The following is a 25688-nucleotide window of genomic DNA, read 5'->3' as shown; positions in this document are numbered from 1 at the left end:
TAGACTGATTTTAGTTTCAGTAGAGCGGTTGCTGTGGCATTAACTAGTTTTGACATTATTAAGATGATTAGACCCAAAATAAAATGTATAATTTAAAGAGTTTGTGAGTTATATCTCCACTGCAAGCTATTTGTGTGCTACTTTAATAGGGCTTTCTGGTCCAGAAGTGAATTTATTGCAGGTATTATCTGAATCCCACAATACAACTCATAAACTGCACCAAAGCTCAGCGAGTCTAATGAGGTAAACACTGCTTTACGACTTTTTTATACAGTTGCAGAAATGGACATGCAAATTTATACATAAAAAAAAAAAAAAGTAAAATATGTTAGTACTATGCACGCAAACTGCCTATGTATTTCCACAGAAACTGTGCAGTAGCAAACTCTTTGTCGTGTTTGTAATAATGGTTATATACAAATTATTATATGTATATTTAAGTGTTTGTAATATTTTAGTAATGAGTTCTCTCCTGTAACACTTCCTCAAGATTTAAAGGGATAGTTCACCCTAAAATGAAAATTCTGTCATTAATTACTCATTGACAGTTATGTAGTGTACACTGTAAATTTTAATAGGCAGATAAATATACACTCACAATATTTTGATCTAGAAATGCACTAGTAGTCCGAAATGTTTTTTGTCAGAAACAATCTTTGTGTGAGGAGTAGAGTGAAAACTGTGAGAGTTGCTTACAAATTGCTTGAAGCTAATAGTCTTGGCTGTCAAAGTTCATTCAAACTTTCAAAAATGTGGTGTATCACAATTACTCAAGAAAACCAAGAGCCAGCATTTGATGTCATCAGCGTCAAACATAATTTCAACTCTATAAGTCTGGCCTTGCATGGGTAAACTAGTGGAATCCTTCAAAACGAGCTAAATATGACACCACAGTGATGCTTGAAAGAGCGCCACTTTGGTGGTGCAGGATAAAAGCCACTATAGTGCCATTTCCTCATGACCTGTGTGTGTAGGTTTATCAGATCCACATGGTCATAGTCATATCTCCATGTTCTCAGAATTCCCCAGTAACTAACACTTAACTGGATCAGTGGTTTCTGTAACAGAGCTGGAAAAAGAAAGGTTTTCTCACCCTCTCAGCCTTTGGACAAAGATCAATGACGCCCACAATAAGGCCAAAGTAAGTGACTTTTGGGCCACTGGGTCATTCAACTAATCAAAAGAGGCTTTTTCTGTACATCATAGTGAGTCAGTCTGCTTAACTAACAGGATGTGAGGCAGAGGACAGTGATTCTTTGTCCTGATGTGTGGACAGAGACACAGAGGCCGTGTATAGGGTGATGTTTATGTAAACTCACAAGCTGGACAAAATAAAAGATACGAACCACCTACGCAAAGCTCGAGTCTAAACATTTCTACATGCTTTTCCAGAAAGCCCCACCCTAGCAAAAACATTCGTAATATAAAGCATATGAATTCAATCACAACAGTGGCTTAACGAGTTCTCTGGGCCTCTGACTCACTGAAAATAACGGAGCTTGTTTATGTTGAACAAAGGCTTCAGTTAACACGGTCCCACAGGTTTTTTCTTAGCAATCTATTGCCTCATTGTCACGCAAACCTCCAGAACAGAATTAAAGGCAGGTCTCTACCTGAACGACAGTTCAATCCCATGAACTTGAGCAATCCTGCCCTCTTCATTGGAAGTGTGTGAGCATTTCCCAATCACTGATGCACAACTCCTGTCCTTCTGTAAAGAATTAGCAATGGGCCACTCATGCATTCACTCCAAAAATTCCATCCAAAATGAAAATAATCATCTGTTTTTGGAACGTTATGCACTGCAGGATCGATCTTCCATGACTTTCCTTGCAATATGCAATATGACCCTTTGTTATACAGTATATTGAACATGCTTAATAAATATATATATATATATATATATATATATATATATATATATGTGTGTGTATATATATATATATATATATATGTGTGTGTGTGTGTATATATATATATATATATATATATATATATATATATATGTGTATATATATATATATATATATGTATATGTGTGTATGCATATGTAAATGTATGTATAGGGGGGGGGGGGGGGGGGGGGGGGGGTCTGATTTTCTTTTTTTCTGAATTATCTGTTTTAATAGAGACATCCATGGCTTGGATGCACTGTCACTTTGAGTTCTTGCTGAATAGAAGTATGAATTTATTTAAAAAACATAATAAAAATGCATTGTAAAATATTAACAGTTTCCAGTATTATGGTCTTTAACTGTATTTTTTAACCAAATAATTGCTGCACTGGTAACGATAAGAACCTTATCATATGAACACTTTTTAGGAATTGCTGTTACAAGCTCTGAGACGTTTCAGTGCACCTTTAAAAGCTCTTTTCCAAGTTTTATTGAACCATTGCCATGCACTGGTCCTCAATTGCAAGAAACCAAAACCCTATTATTTGGGTTAAGGAATGTTTGTACACAGATTAGGAAGGATCTCTTGCATCTAATCTTCACTTCAAACAAGAACACTGGTTCTGTGGACATCGCTGGCAGTCTCTGAGCAATGCTGTAAACTACAGAAACATGCGGTTTTGTTTATGGGTGGAAATGTTAGAAGGCAAAATAAATGGCTCTGCTTCAGCAACTTCTATTTCACTAATCAAGAAAAAAAAAAAAAAGTACAACCACAACTATGAGCAACAAAATGCACAAAAACATAAGATGTAGAAGCTTTCTAACAGTCAACAAAACACATTTATACAATCCCAAACAGACGTATAAGTAGAACTAAATGGTACAAAAAATAAATAAATAATCTCCCATAATGTGCATTACAATCATCTAATAATGTTGTAGAAAATGTGCTTTAATAGCAAAAAAAAAAAAACATTTCAGGAAGCTAAAATTTTAATGCAACGCCAAAGGTGCTACAAATCTAACCTTCTGAATGACAACACACTCAAATTGCTGAGCGAAGAAGCAGGCGTACTGCCCTCCTACACTCTTCATGAACAGACTGGCTCTGGCTAGTACCAGCACACTGCATGAACAACATTCATCTTCACTTCATTGCAGATCAGCTGCAGGGAGTGTAAAAATAGACACTTGGTAGCCATTGCCGGTGCAGGTGGTCAAATCTTCCAGAGACACACATGTGTGCAGTGAAGACTTTGAAAGCTTCTCCTCAGCACTTCGCTGGATTCTGCACTCTGATTGGACGTGACAGCTGAGACAGGGTTATTATTGCTCATATTATCCCTGCGGTCACATCGCTGAGTGAGGACTTTCACACCTCACCACAAATTTACGCTCACACTCAAGGCTTCTGCAAACCCCACTGATATGTTGTCACCACAATTTGCAGAACTTGGGCAATGGCTAGAATTCAATTAGGCGAATCCTTTCAGCAAGGTTAAACGGCAGCATTATTTTGTGTTTGGGGTGTAAAAAGAAAGTGGAAAAATAAAGAAATTTTTTAATGTATTTTTTATTTATTAAACAAACAAACAAACAATGAAAAAGCCTAGCAGGACAGGTATATGAAGTATAGGCAGTTCCATCTTCTTTTTTTAATTCAATTGTTTCAGGATTGATATTTGGACGAAATTATGCAGGAAATGATGCTGTAAAATAATCAAACTAATACACACCCAGTTCTTCTTACTGTATGTAAAAGACTTCCCCAAGGAGCAAGAGAAAACACACACAAATCGAATTTTTGTCGCTTGAAAATAAAATAAGTGAATAAATAAATAATATAAACTATAATAATTTATAATTACCTGTAATAATTTATAAAATAATGTGATATAAAATAAAATTATTTATAATATTTAACAATAATACATATTATAAATAATCAAATCTAAAATCATAAATAATACCACACTACTCTCCCTGTTCTGCATCCACACTGCAGCGCTTACTACGGTTTGGAACAGCATGAACAGAAAAATGAGGTTATGGCATGAACTAATGGTTACACGTTTTATGGTGTCCTTACAGTGTAACCACACATTTAAGTACAGAGTAATATGAATGAACTACAAGTACTTACTATAGAGTTAGGGTTAGGTTGAGGGTTTGGCTTGGCAGTGTAAAAAAAAATCCGTAAAATATACGGTAAAAAAAAAACGCAGCTGTGGTTGCCAGAATTTTATCGTAAAAAATACGGTAGCATCGTTTTAGGTTTTACTGTTTTAAATTAAATTTACACTTAAATACCGTAATTTCATTAACTGGTATAATGTTAATATACTAACCTATTGAAGTACTGAAATCTGTTTTATACCTTTGTAATACACTGATAACCACCAAAAGCAGGTGCTGATGAGAAAGTCACATGATGAACCAAAGCCTATCACAAGCAGCTTTTAAATATTAACATATATAGAAGATGCACAGTGTCATTCACGCAAACACTAAACACCAACATGGTAACACACATTAAACTGAAATAAAGCAATAAACATGAATTTAACAACATTAGGTGTAACATACAACCCTAATGTACAAAACTGATAAGAAAAAATTAAGAAGAAACCGTTATTTCAACAACAACAACATTAAATTAGAAATGTAATGCAGGAAATTCTGGGAATGTCAATTTACGGTTATCCACTGTAAATTGTACATTCCTTTTCACTTTCAAAAATGGAGTACTACCGTAAAATTACATATAATGCCTAGTACAGCTTTTTCTTTTTAACAGGTTTTTACTGTAGCATTTGTACAGTTTTTTACTGTTAAATTCACAGTAATTTTTTACAGGTTAGTTGCATGTAATTAAGCATCATTATTACTAAGTACATGTTACAAGGTACATGTAACACTAAAATAAAGTATTACCCAATTAACAATACTTTTACAGCATTTATTAATTCTTTATTAAAGCTGCAGTCTGTAAGTTTTGCCTCTTTGTCACCATCTCTGTTTGAAACCTGTAATTGCAGATATTTGTGGAATTATCTTCATTGCATGGGTTGTGCACAGGTGGCACAGCTCCAGCACGGATGAACCTAATATTTTGAGGTGAAAGCATGGCTGTCAGTCACCGCACCGGTGTGGATACTGTACTTCGGAATCACAGATTCTAGCCTATGTCTTGGAATATATGACCAAAATAAGAATTTTCTCCAGACATTGTCTGAATCAGTAAGTGATATCATCTGAACGAGTAAGTAACAAGTCTGCCACTTTTGTTCTGACCAACTGAGGAAAAAAGCATTACAATAAATCGCGCTACCAACAGTGATTAAATTTAACGATAGGGAAACTCATATCACATCAAACCTTACAAATTATTGTTACCGTTATACTTTGTTCTCAAATTGTTAATGTTAACAACATCACCATTGCGTGTGTATGTAGTGTGTATTAGCGTTAGACTACATGTAGATTTCAATTTCTGTACAGTCTAATCTTTAATTGTCATACCATTCGAATTTCATATAAAGAAATTATTTTAAACCAAAAAGCAAATTATTCATCCTTAGAACCGGTTCTCTTTAAAATACAAATCTTGTGTAATCCCACGAAGGCCATCTGTAATCAGATGCACACTTAAAACTGGAATATAATCTAATTTCAGTCACTTGTGCTTCATAAACTCATACTTTTTTGGATTACAATCCGCCATCAAATTGGTAAATTTAATTATTCCACTATTCCACCTGCTGTGAGAAAAGGCTATAAACGATCCGCCACCTGCAGCATCCTCACATGCGATATGGCCTACTAGCCCGGATGCCTTCTTTATGTTTACAAACATTCCTAGCACCACTCAAATTAGAAGACGTTATTATAAGCTTACCGTTGTGAATGGGGCTAAGGTAAGGAGATAGTTTTGAACACTGGCTGCTTATGTACTTGCTCAAAAATTGATTTCTGATCAGTTTTAACCAAAAAAAGTTATGGACTGCAGCTTTAAAGGGTTAGTTCACCCAAAAATGAAAATTAGTCCATGTTTTACTCACCCTCAAGGCATCCTGGGTGTATATAACTTTCTTCTTTCAGACGAATCCAATCAGAGTTATATTAAAAAATTGTCCTGGCTCTTCCAAACGTTAGAATGGCAGTAGGTGGGTGTTTTTGTGCAACACTCCAAAAGTAGTCAAAAAACTTGACTGTTAGTAACATCTAAACCTCATTGACTTTAACTTACAGACACACAACTGTAACAGTGAACTTCACTGTAAACTTTAATTGCAAACCAGCCCAGCCAGGAGGAGTTTGAATCACAGCTCTTTATTAGCTGGCCGCCGGTCTTGGTCAGCAGTGTCGACTGCTGAGGAAAAAAAGGTGTCTCACACAACAAACTACACAGGATACTTTCTGTCTATAGTCATTAGAGCCATGGCCACTGGACGATGGAGGAGAGAATGTAAGTCTGGCCTGTAATTGACATTTCATGGGGCCACTTTCTTTGTGTTTCCATTAAGGCAGGTCTTAATGGAATCAAATCATTGTACAAACCTATATAACTCTGGCTGCAATGATGTTACTCTGCTTCAGAACTCTCGTTTGTCTTTCTAAAGAATGGCTCATGAGAAAAGTGAGAGTCATATAATAAGACTAGACTAGACAATATTAAATTAATATTCCAGAATAAATACAAGTTTGGCAGTTCTATCAATAACATCTGCTGTCGATTATGAAAACAACTGTCATCACAATATGTTGTGTAAACAAACAAAAATGTGTGCACAGAAATTCACTTTTAACAGAAGTCTATGGGCTTGTGTAACAATTGTAAAAACACAACTCTCTGCGAATGGATTTGCTTATATACTAAAAACTTAAGTACAGATCAAAATTTTTTAGATATAGATGTCTTTGAAAGCTGACGATTCCAAAAAGTGTGACCTGGCCACTTAGTAACATCTAGTAACAAAATAAAAGAGATTTCATGTTTTCGTCCATAATCAATAAATTGCCGGTTTTAAAATTCTTTAATTTGTCAAATAAATAACAAATAATTATTTTAAACAACAAACAAATAAATGGTCAGTAAAAATAAACTTTGGGCTGATAACTAATAAATAAATGTATTATTATTATTATTATTAATTTATTATTATTTATTGTCAAAAGTATTTTAAAATAAACAAAAATAATTACCATAAAATTCACTTGTTTTAAATGTGAAAGTGAATTTAAACTGCAACGCAACATGAGAAATGGATATTCTTTTTGAGATTTACTAAACATTAGGTTTAACAGTGTTACTAACTCATTTGTGTTTTTAAAGATTACCTGTAAGCGAGTGGTAGATGATGGCAAAGATAATCGAAACGTAAAAAACAGGGGAAATGAGCATGCACAAACAAAAAAAAACAATACTAAAGACACTGAGCTATCCGAAAACTGATATGGTACCCACAGACTGCACATGTATATCAAATCACATTATTTTATTATCTTCCAAGCTGATTGTCTTATCCTTGCTTGTACTCTGTGGCATTGAATCAATATAATACTCTATGAGCGTGCTTACATCTGTGTCCACAGAGGGCTTTGATAGCTTCTTGGATGTCTCTGTAGCGAACAGCCACGCCTGTCATCAAAGCAACAGCTGTCAATGAGCACATCTCACTTGAGACGCAAGAAGTAGCAAAGACGCATGTCTGGCCGGCCGCCACACGTTCTCACACAGTGCTCAGGACACGCTGTACTGTGGAGCTGCAGTGCACATTCCAGACCCCTGCTGAGAGGCTAGTGAAGCTTAATTGTGGAGCACCGGTGCCATTGCATTTCACACACCAGACTGACTGTATTTCACATTGCATGTCACCAACTGGACCTGAAAAAAAAACAGGCCTCAATATATCCCTGCTATAAATATAACCAAATTCCTTCAAAAGAGGGGGCTTGAGGATCTTATTAGCTCTGTTACAGGTGGTGAACAAAAGACATTCTCTGGAATGTGATCTTGAATGTAGTTTCGGTTTAATTATTCTGTGTCTTATTTATGAAAAAAAAAATATATATATATATATTTATATATATATATATATATATATATATATATTTAGATATTAACACGTTTAGATTAATCGCATGTTTAGATATTAACACGTTTAGATTAATCGCATGTGTTAACGCGTTAACGTTGACAGCCTGTCACGTCCTGCTGGTGTGCCCTTATTGGCCACCAGTTGTCACTGTGTGTTTGTTTGAGCACATGGCTTGTTGTTTGTGGTTTGTGCCATGTGCTCTCCTGTCTATTGTCTGACCCCGCCCTCCTTGTTATCTCATTATTGTTTCAGTGACTTCACCTGTGTCCTCCTCGTTTGTCTCCCTATTTATTCTCCTGATGTCTGCAGTCCCGTGCTGTTTCGTTATTTCCTGTTTGATGTTTAGAGTGTATGTGTGGGTATGTTTGCAGGTACTGCAGTTCTCTGTCTGCCTGTTTTTCCCCTTCGGGGTGGTTTTTGTTCATTTTTTGTTCTCTTTTATTAAAAGACCCACTTTTCGCCAGCATTTGAGTCTTCGTCTCTCTCCGCCCATGACAGAACGAAACAGACAATTGAAGACTCAGCGGCGATGGGAATCTTTTTATTCCCAGCTCCCGGACGACAGAGGAACCAGACCCCAGCCAGTGGGCCGCATCCCTGCCCGCAAGACAATCGTCCCTTTGGACGGTATGCCGAAAACCTTTTTTATGCAGGCCAGGGGCAAGGGATTGGAGAGAGCACCCTCATCAGCCTGTTTTTAGCGGGCCTGGACAAGCCTGTCAACTGGGAGGAGCTGGGGGAGCTAGATACGTGGTCCTATTGGGAGGTGGTCGACCACGCCATCTATTTGAAGGAGGTGGAACTGCGGGAGGGTGCCCCCCTCCCAGTCTGGGCTGTCCTTCCAGAACCTCCTCGGATCATGCAGGCCGCTTCCAGATTCTCGGATTCATTCTTTGGGCGTCCCGGGCTGAGACGCAGCGTGGAGGATCCTCTGCTGATGTCGGTGAGGGAGGCGGTGGCCACTCACCGTCCACCCAAGGTGGCGGTGGCCGCTCACGATCTTCCCGAGGCGGCGGTGCCTGCTCGCTGTGTTCCCAAAGCGGCGGTGCCCGCTCACAAGGCTTCCGAGGCGGCGGTGCCCGCTCACAAGGCTTCCGAGGCGGCGGTGCCCGCTCACGATCCTCCTGAAGGGGTGGTGCATGCTCACAAGGTTTCCGAGGTGGCGGTGCCCGCTCACGATCCTCCTGAAGGGGTGGTGCATGCTCACAAGGCTTCCGAGGCGGCGATGCCCGCTCACGATCCTCCTAGGGCGGTGCACGCTCACAAGGCTTCCGAGGTGGTGGTGCCCGCTCACGATCCTCCTGAAGGGGAGGTGCACGCTCACAAGGCTTCCGAGGCGGCGGTGCACGCTCACAAGGCTTCCGAGGCGGCGGTGCACGCTCACAACACTCACAAGACTTCCGAGGCGGCGGTGCCCGCTCACGATCCTCCTGAAGGGGAGGTGCACGCTCACAAGGCTTCCGAGGCGGTGGTGCACGCTCACAAGGCTTCCGAGGCGGCGGTGCACGCTCACAACGCTCACAAGACTTCCGAGGCGGCGGTGCCCGCTCACGAGCCTCCTGAAGGAGCGGTGCCCGCTCACAAGGCTTCCGAGGCGGCGGTGCCCGCTCACAAGGCTTCCGAGGCGGCGGTGCCCGCTCACGATCCTCCTGAAGGGGTGGTGCATGCTCACAAGGTTTCCGAGGTGGCGGTGCCCGCTCACGATCCTCCTGAAGGGGTGGTGCATGCTCACAAGGCTTCCGAGGCGGCGATGCCCGCTCACGATCCTCCTAGGGCGGTGCACGCTCACAAGGCTTCCGAGGTGGTGGTGCCCGCTCACGATCCTCCTGAAGGGGAGGTGCACGCTCACAAGGCTTCCGAGGCGGCGGTGCACGCTCACAAGGCTTCCGAGGCGGCGGTGCACGCTCACAACACTCACAAGACTTCCGAGGCGGCGGTGCCCGCTCACGATCCTCCTGAAGGGGAGGTGCACGCTCACAAGGCTTCCGAGGCGGTGGTGCACGCTCACAAGGCTTCCGAGGCGGCGGTGCACGCTCACAACGCTCACAAGACTTCCGAGGCGGCGGTGCCCGCTCACGAGCCTCCTGAAGGAGCGGTGCCCGCTCACAAGGCTTCCGAGGCGGCGGTGCCCGCTCACAAGGCTTCCGAGGCGGCGGTGCCCGCTCACGAGCCTCCTGAAGGAGCGGTGCCCGCTCACAAGGCTTCCGAGGCGGCGGTGCCCGCTCACGAGCCTCCTGAAGGAGCGGTGCCCGCTCACAAGGCTTCCGAGGCGGCGGTGCCCGCTCACAAGGCTTCCGAGGCGGCGGTGCCCGCTCACAAGGCTTCCGAGGCGGCGGTGCCCGCTCACAAGGCTTCCGAGGCGGCGGTGCCCGCTCACAAGGCTTCCGAGGCGGCGGTGCCCGCTCACAGGGCTTCCGAAGCGGCGGTGCCCGCTCACGATCCTCCTGAAGGGGTGGTGCATGCTCACAGGGCTTCCGAGGCGGCGGTGCCCGCTCACAAGGCTTCCGAGGCGGTGGTGCCCACGCACGATCCTGCTGAAGGGGCGGTGCACGCTCACAAGGCTTCCGAGGCGGCGGTGCCCGCTCACGAGCCTCCTGAAGGAGCGGTGCCCGCTCACAAGGCTTCCGAGGCGGCGGTGCCCGCTCACAAGGCTTCCGAGGCGGCGGTGCCCGCTCACAAGACTTCCGAGGCGGCGGTGCCCGCTCACAAGGCTTCCGAGGCGGCGGTGCCCGCTCACAAGGCTTCCGAGGCGGCGGTGCCCGCTCACAGGGCTTCCGAAGCTCCTGCTCTGCCTGCCACGCCTTGGCCTCCTGCTCTGCCGGGAACACCCTGGCACCCTGGTACAGAGGTGTCTCCAGGCCCTCTGCCGCTACACGGGCCTGGCCCACCATCCCTCCCCCTGATCCACCTCTGGCCCACCTCCCTCCCAGACTTTTTTTGATTTCAGATTTACTGTGGAGCATCTGGAATCTGCTCCTTAGAGAGGGGGTTGTGTCACGTCCTGCTGGTGTGCCCTTATTGGCCACCAGTTGTCACTGTGTGTTTGTTTGAGCACATGGCTTGTTGTTTGTGGTTTGTGCCATGTGCTCTCCTGTCTATTTTCTGACCCCGCCCTCCTTGTTATCTCATTATTATTTCAGTGACTTCACCTGTGTCCTCCTCGTTTGTCTCCCTATTTATTCTCCTGATGTCTGCAGTCCCGTGCTGTTTCGTTATTTCCTGTTTGATGTTTAGAGTGTATGTGTGGGTATGTTTGCAGGTACTGCAGTTCTCTGTCTGCCTGTTTTTCCCCTTCGGGGTGGTTTTTGTTCATTTTTTGTTCTCTTTTATTAAAAGACCCACTTTTCGCCAGCATTTGAGTCTTCGTCTCTCTCCGCCCGTGACACACAGCCCTAATAAATATATATATATATTAGGGCTGTCAGCGTTAACACATGCAATTAATCTAAACGTGTTAATATCTAACCATGTGATTAATCTAAACGCGGTAATAATAACAAATAAATAGTTTGATAAGGTTTGACCCCAACTTTTTGCCATCATCTCAGCGCGGAAAGAAATCATTGCCTGCGTCCCAATGTGCACACTATCCATCCTAAATTCTATGTGATATTAGTAATTTAATACTATTTAGGGCAGACAGGGTGTATAGTATGCACATTGCAGGGATTGTGTGATTATAAGGCGCCAGGCTCGACAAAAGTGAAGCGAATGCGCAGAGAGAGAGAGAGATGTATACTCATTTTTGATAAGGGTACAGCGAAGACGTTTTGCCAAGCTTGCGGTTTCCCCGCACAATTGGGCTATTTTGAAAATACAGTCACGGGAAAAATGACAGAGCCGTGGGTTGCAGTTTTTTGGGCTACTTTTATAATGTACCGCGGCCGCCCAAAGTGTAGCCTATATATACACATGTGAGCGCAAAAGGAAGTTATTACAAGCACTTGATGGTGGTTTAAAGTGAGTTCTGAGTAAAAGTGTACTATTAATCTCATAAATTGTCTTATGTAGCATGATGCTAATATTAGCTCTAATGCACCAGAACAGGTCCAATTCTTCTTCATAATGCATTTTGTCTTAATACTTTGTAACGTCGCGAGAAAATGTTTTGATGTATTTATTTAGAAATACTTTTGATAATAGTTGGGTAAATGTGTACTGGGATTGAAGCGATGTGGTTTGGTAAACGTTTTATTGTCAGTATAAAGGCTGATAATGGCTGAATTAAAACAAAAGAATAATAAGGATTATGTCTCTTACCTGCCGGAGGTGTGAAAGATTCTGTTTCTAGTTGCATTCCTTTATTTCAACACGGATTTACAGGTAAATCCTAGTATTTTCAATTTGCGATTAATCGTGATTAATCACAGTCCAGGACTGTCATTAACGCGATTAAATTTTTTAATTGATTGACAGCACTAATATATATATATATATATATATATATATATATATATATATATATATATATATAATTTTTTTTTTTTTTTTTACAAACACACAAAACGTTAATTGATGGACTGGAGTCATGATGATTACTTGTGGATTATTGATGTTTTTATCAGCTGTTTGAACTCATTCTGATGGCACCCATTCAATTCAGAGGATGCACTGGTGAGTAAAAACAAACTCATCTACATCTTGGGTGACCTGAAGGCATGTAAATCTTCAGCCAATTTTTATTTTTGAGTGAACTATTCCTGCATCAAACTGTAGAGTTTGAAGCACAGTTTCAGTGCATCCAACAAGACAAGTGTAATAATCATTACAACCCTTAAGAGTAATAATCATCACAATCATACAAGCTTTTGTGTTCCATTTACTGAAACAGAAGGACATGCAAATAAGTTTCACCTTTGCACTGCGAAAGTTCAAGTTTGGTGAATTCTACTCTCAGCCTGAGATAGCAGGCCAACAGACTTTATTTGGATGGACAGACGTTTCCCACTATTGGGTTTCTGTAAAAACAACTGACACACCACTATTTCAGTGTTATATTATATACCAGGGTTCCTCAAATCTTTCCCTGGAGGTCCAATCTGCTGCAGAGTTTAGCTCCAACCCTGATCAAACTCACCTACCTGTGATTTTCTAATGATCTTGAAGACTCTGATTAGCATGCTCAGGTGTGTTTGATTAGGGTTAGAGCTCAACTCTGCAGGAATGGTCCAGATTTGAGGATCCTTGTTATATACTATTATTATTATTATTTATAATTTAATATTCATTCAGAAAAAGCAACCATCTCGTTTCGTATGCCTTCGGCTGTCCGTCTCTCATGCCATACAGAATTGGACACAGATCCCAACAAATGCACTGTCATATCCTGTCAACACAGAAGTCCACCAGTCATTAATAACCATTACAAAACACTCATAAGTTCTGCGATATATTGCAAATACATGCAAGTATAAACTTACAGAACTATCTTTTTGCAATCCTCTAAGGAGTCGTCTCCTTTTTATATAAAAGCCTTTTCCCGCATGAAAAAAAAAATTATAATAATCAGCAATAGGCTGAATTTTATGCATGGCTATGACATAATGAATGTTTGTTCTGTGCATGCTGCTTTCTCTCTCTGTCAGGTGACTTTTTACAGATGGAATAGCCATTTGATTACCATGGAAACCTCTGCAGAGACATGATGGCAAACATTTAAATGAACAGTCATCTGACTCTAGGCTCCTCTTAAGATGCCTTTACAGTTTAAACATGAAAAACATTAGTGCCTATATTGTTCTCATTGGCATATTTAACCTATTTCACCCACTACAAATTCAAAGTCACACAGGCTATGGTGAATTTTATTTTTATTTTATGTAAATTATGGTTTGTAAAGCTGCAGGTTTGGTCCATTGCAGGAAAGTAAAGTAGAGTGTATAGTTTTACATTTTGAATTACTGTTTATGTTAAATACATTTTTAAAAAGGTTTGATCATCCCTTAAGTCTTTAAAGTAACAAGAAGTGCTGCATTGTTTGCAGTGCAAAGTTGTGCACAGATAATTTAACAGCAATCATGAACTCTGAGACAAATATTTGCCCTGTAGTTGACAGGGCCTCATCTAGCGTTCCTCGCACCTCCTTTATCTGTGTACAGCCAAGCAACAGCAAGCCCATAAATGACTTACAACACAATGAGCTAATACTTCTCAGAACTCAAGACAAGACTTGTGCTCTTAAATGGCCTGCTTTTACAAGTTACAAGAGCACATGGATACTATCTGGGATTACTGAAACACAATACGACTGCACAACATTGTATTAACAGAATGTACTAACAGATGATAAATGGAAGACAGAAGTTACGTAGGAAGAGCGGTCAATGGTTTGTCTCTTTATGTAAAAACAGAACAAATCACTATTGGTTTTTGACATTTTGACATTGACAAGCACAGTTTTTTTCTTTTTAACAACATTCAAATTGGTGCTTAATGGAATTCAGCACAGTTGCATTAAGAATATTAAATATTACAAGGGACAATTTGGCCATATCAGAGTACTGGTACAAATTGTTTATGGTGGTTACAGCCCTGATCTAAAAATACAGAAAATGGGTAACTAAAGAGTTCTACGCTGTTAGTACTTTAAGTTTAACTATACAATTGCACCCTATGACAAATGTTTACTCTGAATTGAAAAAAAAAAAAAAAATGTTTCTGGGGTCAGTGCTAAAATATACCATTTAGGTACTAATATGCAACTTTAAGGTACTAATATACACCCTGTAGGTTTAAATAAGGTACAAAGATGCACATTTTGAAAAAGTGCTGCCCCAGTGACAGCCCAACACACCAACATAGGTTTAATCAATGGCCATGAGTTTGGGGGCGGGACTCTCTTTTTGTCTGACCAATAGAAGACTATAGGTAATGTCTAAGAAAACTTTTTGTTTTTTTCATATTTGCAACAATTTGTTTAGATTTATGGCTTTGACTTCAAGATTTACGACAGTTAAGTTTAAAATTTAATTTTCAGGTCTGGCAATCTTCAAAAAGTGGTTAACAGGTAATAAATAGAGCATAACTATTCAATTAATATAATTTAGTACCTTAAATTAGCCTAAAAATACAAAATATTAAACAAAAAACCATATCAAACTAAAATATAGTAAATTAATTTAATTGAAATAAAATAATAATAATAATCATCATATTTGACCACCACACAAGCAGCACCAGAGGGTTAATTTTGGAGATCCCATTAGTTCAGAAATTCACTTCAACTTTAAACAAATTTAATTTGGACTAAAGTAGCATTCTTCAGAAAATAGCATGAAAGTTTAATATACTGTATCAGTTACAGCTACACTATTTTCAAGCAGCTGTAATGGATATGCGTGTTTGTGTATAGTAGAGAGTGAAAAAGTGAAAACGAGATGCAGAGACTGAGAGAAAGAGAAGAAAGGTAGATAGGGACAAATAGCCAGTGAAACACAGAGCTGTTTAGCGCAGTGCAGGAAGCAGCAGCCATCTGGGTGTAATGACACGCCTCCACTCTAACACAGAGGTGCAGGTAGTGCTGCGGCCTCTGAGGCCCCACTGTCTCCGCCGCTCACTACAAAGAAGGTTTTCACGATGCAGGCTGACACACCGGCCAGCTGGCCCACTGCGGAGTGACCTTTAATACACAGCCAGGACATGCTCACAGCTGCAGGGAGAAGTCAGAGATGCCAAGCTTTAATTGGCAGAGCTTTGATTTAGTTGCCAGAACCCTATGATACTAAACTCTTTAACGAAACAAAACAGTGACTTTGTGAATCTTACAGAATATTGCCATGGTAAAACTTTCATAACAGATGGAAATGTCTAATTCATGACTAGCTGTTTAGCCAAAAACAGACTTTTTCAGAGATATTGAGATTTGAGTATAAGACTGCATCCAAAAAAGCAGCCAGCTGCCTCGGTACCCAGACAGTCAATGACTAAACAGGCAGCATTTGTGCATGAAGGTTCCTCCAATTCAAACAAGCATCAAACATGCTCAAAGACCTAAAGTAGGGATGCACAGATATCAAAATTCTGTCTGATACAGATAAATATAATAGTATTAATCCAAAATACAATAAAATATTAAAAATTACAATCACTTTAAATTTTACACGTAAATTTAAGCATCACAACAATAATGTTCAGTATGAAAAATAGAGTATTAAGATTTGCTAAAGATTACTTTTACCAGTGTCATAGGTTAAAAATAATTTTTAAAGATTAAATTGAAGTGAGCATTAGATAATAAAAATACTCATTTGTAAAAGTTGGGTAAATGACCATGGACAATTAAAAAAAAGCAATTATTATTAAATATTGGTCAATATCCACTACAGTAAAGTAATATCATGCATCCCTAATCTAAAAACACAAGATAAAATTATAGATATGCTTATTTCTCAGTAGAAATGGAGTCTTAAGTTTATAAATCTAAACAATTGACTCCTATTTAAAGCTCCATCAGGTGCCATTTCATTCTTTCTTTGCACAAATCTGCCAAACCACACAAAGGATTGTAAATTTTCATAAATAGATATTATCAATTAAAATACACTACAAATAAATAGATTTAAAATCATTTTAATTGGTACAATAAATATATGCATCACAACATTTTGCAGAAGATTTGCTAAAGATTACACAATTTTGCTAAAGAAAAAAATAACAACACACACACAATTAAAAAAGGCAATATCGCTCAAAAATATTTGCCAATAACCACTATGGCACAGTAATGTCATTAATCCCTAATCTAAAACAAATTCAAACCATATTTAGAGATAGCCAAGCCTATTTCTCAGAAAGAAAGAAAAAAGGTACCACTGGGATGGAACCCTTTCAAAAAGGTACATCTTTGAATCTTATTTAACCCTAAAGAGTGCATTTAAGTACCTTAAAGGGACATATTTATACCTAAAGTGTACATGTTAGTACGTTTAGAAAGGTACCACCCCAGTAACAGATTGCCTCTTTTTTTTCTGAGAGTGTAGCAATGGAGTCGATAAATCTGACAAATTTCACATTAAACTCCTTCAGCTGCTATTTTATGTTTTCTACCAAACTGCTGAACTGCACACACAGGGTATATTATAACATATGCAGCGAAATATATATACTGCCTTGAGAAACAACACAAGGCATCTTAGTAGACAGGATGTAACGCTTCTCTATCTACCACCATATACCACCTGTGAAGGCAGAATTTCTCAGCTTTAGGACGCAGTCAATGAATCGTCCCTTGAATCTTGATAAAGAAACAGGTGTGAGTCTACATGTCTAGGCCGGCACACAAGGAGATGTGGGCTAGGACAGCACTGACAGGGATTCACAATGTTCAGAGTTACACTTTGAGTTAACTTTAGCCTAAAGCAAAATTGTTCAAGTCACAGGAAAAGCAGCACTAGCATGCAGAACAGATCGCTCACTGTTTATATCAGTTCAGTCTTCTCTATGTGTGCCAGCACCTCCTCAGGATGGCATCCTCGTCTTGTCCTTGATTTATGATGCATGAAATCCTCTGTCAGAATGAACACAACATAATCACCCTCAGGCCATGTTAAATACTCTGATGATGTACAAACAAGAATATTGGCACAGTTGCTCTCATCTTAAAAGTATTTTGAGAAAAGTGCACTTATGTGGCATTATAACTCATAAAATCACTTTAAACTAAACTGCCACAAAGTGCTTGTTTTCAACTTTGATGCACAAAAGATCAATTTGTAATTGGATTTAGCTTTATGCAGTAAAAGGTTATTTCAGGTAGATGTCCTCAAGTTGCTTCTTTTTTTTGGGGGGAAGAAAATTGCCACTGCAGCTAAAGGTCTGTCAGCAAATAAATTGACCAATTATAGACAATGAGCCCTGAGTATTCTTACAAAAATAAACAAGGTCGAGGAGCTGAATTATACATTGTTTCTACTCTCAGTTTCAGCTTTCAAAAGCAATACACAGGTCAGGTGTGTGGGTCTACGCTTGAGGTTAATCAAATTGCAGCAAATGTGTATTCTCACAAGCCTTAAAATGAACACATTCATGCCAGTGTTTACAAAATCAGCATTAGTGAATAATCTGAATAATCCATTTCCTTCAGATTGAATCAAGGACCAGGACAACCACTTAAAAGAACCACTACAGTGCCTTGCAGAAAAAACAAAAACAAAAAAAACAATCTTCACATTTTATGTTGCAGCCTTATGTTAAACTGCTTTAACTTTTTTCCCCACATCAACAATTTTGCAACTTTATTACAAATAAAAACTGTAATCAGTACATTTCATAAGTATTCATACCCTTAACTCAGAGTGAGTGGAGAAAAACATTATTTGATCCCTGCTGATTTTGTAAGTTTGCCCACTGACAAAGAAATGACCGGTCTATAATTTTAATGGTAGGTTTATTTTAACAGTGAGAGACAGAATAACAACAAAAAAAGTCCTGAAAAACACATTTCAAAAAAGTTATAAATTGATTTGCATTTTAATGAGTCAAATAAGTATTTAACAGACAGACAGACAGACAGACAGACAGACAGATAGACAGATAGACAGATAGACAGATAGATAGATAGATAGATATGAATTGTGAGCTAAAAAGTCACAATTACCTTTTTTGTTGCAGAAATGGGCTTCCATATTTTCAGGTACAGAATGTATTATAAAATAGATTTCCAGGGTCTAATCTAAAGGAAAGAGTGCTCCCTGGGAAAGCAAACTACAATCAAACTCTGAGGATGTCTGTAATCAGTTAAGGGCACCATATCAAATCTGTTTTTCCTTTTGGCAGGGTTATTTCAGAGTCATTAAAACAATGTCTGTTTTGTTGTCATAAAATTACCACCAGAAATGTTAAATCTGGGAATGCATACCGTTTGACCAGGGGAAAACAATTTGAACCACAGGGGAAAATACAAAGGACAATCTAATAAAAGACAGATATCACTGAGTGCAGCACAGTCCTTGACTAAAGGAAGATTGGCAAAGCAACAAAGAACAAGATGGAGGGCTTTACCTGACACAACAGGAAACCAGCTGCTGGTTTGGACACCACAGTCATCCCCTGGTGTTTCTCATAGTGTAGATGTTTATTTTTTTCCTTCAGTAGCTGTTCCTCTGAAACTGTTTGCCTAAATCCCAGCAAAATATTCAATAAATTCAAAAAAGTATATTTAATGCAGTTAGTTCTTTCAGCTGCACACAACATAAAACACTTAAGGACGATTAATAAGCACACTAAACAAATAATGTTTCTGTCACATCAGAAGATAAACATTTAGAGTTAGCGAGGTTCAGCAAGGGGCTTTTTTCTTTTGTAATATAATTTCCTTGCTTACTTTTATCTCATTACTACTGCAACAACCAAACTAATAACAATCTAGTCTATATGTGAGGCTTCTAATACAAAAAAGTGTACACATTACATATTACCACAATAACCTTTTTGTAGCTTGACTTCATTGTACATTTGCATATCTGTAGACTAGGCTGTTAAAACACTAGTCATCTCTCTGTGGTGCATGTGTCCTGCTCCATAAGAAGTTTGATTCTGGCAAAGTACATGTTGTAATGAAAGCAAGGCCAGATGCTAGTGTCATATTAGTGTGCAAAGAGAAACTATAAAGGGCAGAGAGTCTGTGCAGCCGCACATACATCCAAATGAATACTAAGGCATGGGTTTCCAACTTATTTAGGCCAAGGACCCCCATTACACACTGTATGAAAATTACTTTAACATTTCACTTTTGGCCTATATAATAACATAATAACAGTACGACCTGTTCTAGTAATTGTGGAATTTACAAACCTTGTTATGACACTTACACCCCAAAGCCAGTACAATAATCAAATTATTGATATACAGTCATTTATTATACTAAGTGGCATTTTATTGTAATTAACATTAACAGGTTAGAATATTAAGTGATTAAGTTAATGTAATTTACTTAATATCAAGATTTTCTGTAAGATTTTTTTTTTAAATACTCTTATTCAGCAAGGATGCGTTAAAGTGAATAGAATAGAATAGAATAGAATAGAATAGAATAGAATAGAATAGAATAGAATAGTCAAATAGCCTAAATGCATCCCTGGTGAGAATGTAATAGACTTCCTTAAAAATATATAATACTGTATTATATGAAATTATTATATTAATTAAAAAAGTAAAATGATTATATTAGTATTATATTAAAATTAGAATATATTAAGTCCAAAGTGGCATTTGAACCTACGCCTCCTTTCTGAGACAAAATTTGATGAAGATGCAAGAGGGAGAATTAAATATTTACCCAATTTCAGTTTCAGCAGAAGTTAAACTATTACATTTTGTTTACCCTTAAATAAATAAATAAATATTCAATATTCAATAAATATTCAAACAATAATTGGCTGATCCCCTGCAGCACCACTGTCAGCATTATTATCATATAACCTTATAAAAGATGAGAAGAAAAAATAGTTAATTTTCTTTACACAAAAATATACTTCTAATCTTTATGACTGGGAAAGGCTTAGTATAGGCTATATGCTTACAAATGTCATTGAAGAATGCTTTTAAGTACAGTGGATTCAATCCAAGCAGCTCAATAAAGGAGGTGTAAACATAGGAGACGCAAGTTTAGGCCAAACCTTCTCCTCAAAATATACAGTAAGTGAGACAGGGCTCAGAATCACCATGAACAGCCCTGTGGGTTCCATGAATTGCTGCAATTTTTGTCTGACACACAGAGAAATCAAAGCTTGGCATGGTTTTGTTGGACTGCATTGAACAAGTCCAGAAGCTGCTTTCCTTCGTACAGGTTTCAGAATCCCTCAATCAACATTGTCTGCATTTGTCATACCAAAAAAGCCTTCTTTGAATCATAAATCATGATGAGAAAACAAAATAAAACTAAAATTATCTAAAGGCATGCTTATTTTTTGTGGCTATGTTATATAAATTTGTACAACACAGCTTTGTAATTTAGGTCAAGGTGGGGCTACATGAATTGTGCCATAGATCTGTGTGTCTTCACTTCAGCTCTGTTAGTTGAGAGCACGAAGGAATTGCACAAGCAGCTAATAAGTGCATATGGTTTCAGTGCAATTTCTTAATATTGCTTAGAATATTAAAGAATTTAGCATTACATCACTCCCTCACCAGTGGATCCTCTGCAGTGAATGGGTGCCGTCAGAAGGAGCGTCCAGCAGCTGATAAACACATCACAATAATTCACAAGTAATCCAATCCACATCAGACCCATTCACATACATTTCTCAAAATCTGTTCTGATGAAGAAACAAACTAATCTATATCTTGGATGGCTTATTTGCTGAACTTTTCTTTTCGTTAAAATAACTAATTAAATAAAACTAATTAAATCATTAAAATTGTGAGTTTTAATAATGCAACTCTGGAAAATCTGATCAAAACCACTAGATTGCAACACACACATTTGGACAGCCGATGACATTGGGCTCCATCTGGAAGCTCTTTTATTTCCTATTCCACATATGTAAGACATCAGTTCAACTTTATTACTCACCCTCAGATCTTCCGCTAGCACCCTATTTGTATGTTTGGTGGGGAGCGGCTCTGTTACATAAGCAGCATGAGTACAGAATTTCTGAAATTCCTGCTGGAAGAACAACTATATGATCCCTAAAGACGTACAGAAGGAGGGAGTTGCAGCAAATGACGACAGAACTGACTCAATGCACGTAAACAGCTGATCCATCTGCAGTGCTGAACACATAGATTACCCATTACTGAACCTTCAGGCTGTCATTTCCTTTAAACAGATGAGTATCAGAGGCCTGGACTGTCTCACTGCGCTCATGGGAAACTCGGGATAGGAAATGATCTAAACCGCCATCAGCAAAACATAAAGCATCAGGCCAATACAAGTCTGATCATCTCAGAGGACATGATCTCATCGTCTCTCTGAAAGTGAGAAACTGTGAAGAGGCTGACAATATACATTTGATCTGGAACTGCCTGATTAATGTTTATAGTTAACAGCATGTTTCTTTTCATAAAGAAAGAAAGAAAGAACTTTAAGCAACTCTTGCAAAACTTTTTGATGCAGAAGCCAAATGAAAGTACTGACATCTAGTGGCAAAAAAAGCACATAAACAGCCTTGCTTTGAGACAAATTGATAACCAATGAATGTGACCTATCTACTTTGCACATAGCATATATGAATTACAAACATTTATAAAATATAATTTTTTTTTACATATTGTTAGTTATTAAACTCAAAATAACTTAAATAATTGCCCATATTCAGTGCTAAATGATGAATACGAGCACATGATTTAGCTCAGCTCTCTGTTTGCTTGTTTGTTTGTTTGTTTGTTTGTTTGTGGTGGAAATAATGCCATTGTGGGACAGTAATATTTTTTTCAAAACATAATTTTACTCAAAAACTGAAGTTGTTGATGCACATATTTTAAATAATAATAATAATAGTTTATGATGGATTTTGTTGTTTTAAAATGTAAAGGGTAAAACAACAAAAATATATACTTAGCTATTTAAAAAAATGAGGTTTTGCAAATTTACAAGAATGTGAAGCTTCTTTGAACCCTGAAGAAGAGAAAGACACCATCTTGTGGACACAAGTGTCATTACAGCACTAAAAAATGAGCACTTCTTGCCTGGAATGCTAATCTTTAAAGTTTGTCACAGTTGTTAAAAATGTCAAGAAGTCAGATCTTGCACCGGGGAAAGTTAGTTTTAGTATGACTTGTAAGCACATAACCTAACTGTTATTGTTATTAACAGTTAACTTACTAACAATTATGCCATTTCTACTGCAATAAACCTAACAAGTCCTCTTCAAACACAACTTTATCTCAAAATAACTTTAAGACAAATATCAAGCGTCTTTTCAGGAAGTGTCTTTTAAAATAATAAATTTGTGTAAAATTAATTTGTCCTGCGGTAACAGTCTGACATATTGAGGGCAATGGGTCAAAAATAAAAACGCCAATTACCAATCGTTTGTTTCCACTCATTCGCGCAAACAATCAACGGTAAACTTGTATCTGAACATTCTTACATGCATGTTCTTTAATTAAGCGATAGCTGTTCTCGCTAATGGCTCGTCTTTACGTGCCTTCAAGTCGAATGAGGCCTGCAAGTGGAGACTCTAGTATGAATGTTGTCATGTTGTGATTGTTATAAGGCCTACCAGCATCAGTAGAGTCTATTATCTACCATTCAATCATAGGATAGCGTCCATTGAATGCACACTTCAGAATCTCTGTGAAAGTAGTGGTTCATCTGGGAACTTTTCGCCTACAGTTTTACAAATTCTGTGAATTTGGACGTACTACTCTGTTGTTGTTCTTGTTCTTGTTGTTTTTCTAGTACATATATTCTGTTGCAGCCTCTTAGCTGTTTGTTACTAGTAAGTGTCCCATTTTATCCAACTGTATCAAGTTGCTTTCTGCACACCCATTGGTAGTCTTCACATCATGTTGGTTCCAAGTACATAATTGGCCAAGCAAAGTTGTATTTGCAAGTGGGAAACTCTGCATTCTAGATGATAGGCTACACAAATTGCCGAGTTGTGGCGTTGTAAGGGCTTGTTAATTTGAAACATGCATAGCAGAAACACTGATACCATACTATATCCATCATTTATATATAAAGATCAGGAAAGCAAGTCTGTAGTGAAGTTAATCACTCAACTTCACGGTTTGCTTGATGTAACAAAAACACATTTAGTTGTGATGCCATAGGCTATATAATTAAGGTATAGATATGAATAATTTTCATCATTTTGAATTCAGATGTAGCCTAGTTATTTTGGATTATTGTTCACAGTTTAATTATTTTGTTAAGGCTATTTCCTTGTTATGTTTCCAACTTAAATGTGTGATGTAAAAATGAATGCCCAGCTAGGAGGTAGGGAAAAGCTTCCGTAATTCACTTGAAGGCAGCAATAAATCCTGACTGAGACTCGAGTTACCATGTTCATTTAACCCATAACCTTTCAACGTGGTGGAGAAGAAAACCATTTCAGTTGTGAATGGCAGATAATTATTATTATTATTATTATTTCCAAAGTAAAGCTTCCTTGTTAGTTGACGCTGTTTCTGTCAGATACATAGGCCTATGTCTGTAACCATTTAACCATGTTGGATAATGTACGTGTACACAGAGAAAGGAGCATGTGGGTCAAAGACAAGAGATCCCATTTTTGTGTCCGCATCAAATTAATTTACAAAAGTTATTTTATAGAAAATATGTCAACATATGGGTGAATTAATATTCGCCATTCAGTTTAACAGATCTAATCTAAGAATCTAATGATTCTTGTTCTGAATATACCTGACAAATTTTTTGGTATATGAACTATTGGTAAACAGAACACATTACAGGGACACACAAAGCTCTATTAACTTTTTATTGTTTTTTGTTTAAACAGAACACATTCTAATGTACAGGGGAAAAAATAAAGCTGTATTAATCTTTTTATTTTTATTTATTTATTTATTTGTCTTTGACCCATGCATTGGAGATAAAATACATTATCATTCACCATGTTTTGTTCTCTCCAACCACAAAGCATTCAAACGTAGCATACACATAATTATAACTTGAGAAGGGTCATATACAATCTTTTGACAAGCATGACTGGCATGCCCAACATTCCCATTCATAATTATAATATTAGTGTGCACGAATGTGTAGTTTCCAAATTGTCAAATCACATTTATGATATCTCTAATGCACATAAAGGCAGCATTTGGAAATGTAACATAATGGTGAGAAAAAATGTAAGTGCAAGCTAGACTTCTTGTATTTAGGTTTTCGATTTTTTCACATAAAACATATGAGCTGTGGTGTTTTAAGTGGTTGCCATACAGTGCATTGCAATGCAATAGCTAAAGTGTTCAACTCTTTTCTGCCATGTTGAAAGATTAAGGCTTTTCCCAACTCTACTGGAATTATCACAAACACAAATTGCTGTGACTTGACAGTTCAAATTGTAACTATGACTTGAGACTAATGTGCTCTTAAAGTGGAGATGGAAATATAGTAATTATGATTTCCAAGGACCAAGCAAAGTGGGAAACTCAGATGATACACAAGTTGCCAAATTGTGATGTTGGAAAGTGTGCAAAGTACAAGTATATGGCTTCAAGATTCTTTGGGGGAAAATTAGCTGTTTTTGCACATGCACAGCTCATCGCCATGGAGCTAAGGTGTTATGATTGGTTGCCAGAAAATTGTCATGCAATAGCTAAAGTGTTCTCAGTGGTTTTAGCATGTTGCTGCACAGTTGCAAGGGTATCATGGGTGGTTGATCTTTGCTAGAGTATTCTGGGTGGTTCCTTAGAGCCCACCTCCACATATCAGAATCACCTGCACCGAAGCGCACACATAACACAGTGAGATCTTGTGTAGTCCATAATTTATTAGGTTATGTTATGTGAGATCATATGGGGGATAACAGCCCTGCTGTGCTTGTCTTAAGCAGGTAGTCCTCTGCACACTGTACAATGCTCCTTCATTCTCTATCTCCCAACATCTATTATTGGTAGTCGCATGCAGTATAGCGGGAGTGCAGATGGAAGGTCATTGTTTTCAATTACAGATTGCATCTTCGATATCCAGTGTCAAATTGTTTATCATGATCATGTCTGCTGGCAGGAGAAAAGGAACTATATGGTTGACAAGCTTTACTAGCAAGCTTGGACGAATTATATC

This window comes from Barbus barbus (genome assembly GCF_936440315.1).
Source record: "Barbus barbus genome assembly, chromosome: 23".
In the NCBI taxonomy this organism is placed as follows: Eukaryota; Metazoa; Chordata; class Actinopteri; order Cypriniformes; family Cyprinidae; genus Barbus; species Barbus barbus.
This window is presented reverse-complemented; position numbering follows the sequence as displayed.